This window comes from Melozone crissalis, unplaced genomic scaffold (genome assembly GCF_028551555.1).
Source record: "Melozone crissalis strain CALT ecotype California unplaced genomic scaffold, PUWL_Pcris_2 ptg000079l_1, whole genome shotgun sequence".
Lineage (NCBI taxonomy): Eukaryota > Metazoa > Chordata > Aves > Passeriformes > Passerellidae > Melozone > Melozone crissalis.
The window spans coordinates 2,755,303-2,757,076 of NW_026535856.1; positions in this window are offsets into that span (position 1 = coordinate 2,755,303).

Here is a 1,774-nt window from a genome sequence, read left to right on the forward strand (position 1 = left end):
TACAGAGAACCCACACAGCAAGGAAGCCACACTTTGAGGCTGGTAGGAATAAACTGGGCTGGCTGGGCCCAGCCTGAGCAGGGGCAGCAGGTCCTGCTCCAAACTTGAACCAGCCCACAGGAGGGAATTGTAACACGGGCACAGGGTGGCAGGGGCAGGATAACCATGGCACAAACACATGTTTACAGAGCTTGGCATCTACTGAGCACTCATGCAACCTTTGTAACCGCTGCTAACAAATAATAACAATAAATATTAATAATCCCTCCAGGCTACCTGTGCAGCCATCAGCTCACATCAGCCCCTCGAGCAGCAGCTTGGCCATGACACCACCCAACACAGCTCCGACAGCCCTGCCAGGTGCCAGGAGCAGGACAGGGATGTGTCCAGCAGCAGGAGACAGCCCAGCAGTGCCTGGGCACGGTGGGGGCAGCTCCTGGCACCAGCAGCTTCACCAGCACTGCCACAGCTCCCCCAATGGCAAGGGAGGGGTTGTTGTGTGTTGGATAAAGCCAGAACCGCCCCTTCTACGCGGCCACAGCAACCCTGACCCTGCTGTTTATACAGCTCGCACAGTTTGACACTAAGCATCGTTTAGTCTATCATTTAAATTGACTTAATTAATTCATTCAGCAAGCTGCATTCACACAAAACGCTGCTCTCCAGAGGGCAGGAGCACAGCTTTGAGCTGGGGTGGTGTGAAGGCTGAGCAAGGCTGCCCTCACCCTCGTTAGCGGCCGTGGCACAGGGCCCACGCTCATTAGTGCTGCTGGCAGAAGGGGCCACGCTCCACCGGAGCTCAGCATGACCCCAATTCCATGAGCTGCCTCCCCCAGACCCTCCACGCCAGAGACAGACTGCTGAGTCCAGCATGGGGAATCTTCTCTGCCAGCATGGGGTGTGCAGAAGCAGAGCGTGCCTCGGAGATCAGAGGCTGAATTTATCATTTATTATCTATAAGCAGCGCATCTCTCTGAATTTCTGGCAGCTGTTCTCACAGGGCTCTGCTCTGCCTGCACACCACATGACACTGACTCCTCAGAGCTCTGGGGTTGGCAGGGACCTCTGGGCCCACACCAGAGCACTGGTGCTGATTTGCTCCAATTTAGGACTTCAGGACTTGCCTGTAGATGAGAGTGCACAGGGACCTTCAGGACAAACATCTTTCTAAAAGCTGTCACACTGCCTGACCTCCACCACATGAAACAGCTTTTCCCTTCCTCTTCGCCTCCCCACCACCCTGAATCCCAGCCAAAACACCTCTCATCCTACCCATACCTATTCCCTTCTCCCACTCCTTGCTGCAATTTCCCATGCACAGCACAGACAATAAGTGATGTTTTCTCCCCCCCCTCAGATCTATCCTTTCCACCAGTTCCTATTTGCAAGGTGACACGTTGCCTCACACTATCCCAGGAGTCTCCCAGCATTCTGTGTTTTTATCCCCTCTGCTTTCCCAAGCTTGGAGAATCTAACAGGAAAGAAAGCACATGCTGCACTAACAAGGTCCCAGAGAATCCTGATTTCCCACTGCAGCTGGGCCCATGAATTGCCAAAGATTTAACTGGCTTGTTCCTAGCCTCTCTGGAAACAGCTTTTTGTATTTTCCAAGTTCCTGCTGTTCACCCATGGTTCTCATAGGGAATAACAACCTCCTTCCCCTGTCAGATGCCAGCTTCCCTATAAAGAAACTCAATTAAGAGGTTAAGAAACCATGAAAAAAAAATTCCTGCTCAGTGTTACAGAAATATAGTGGTGGTGGATCCAGCACACG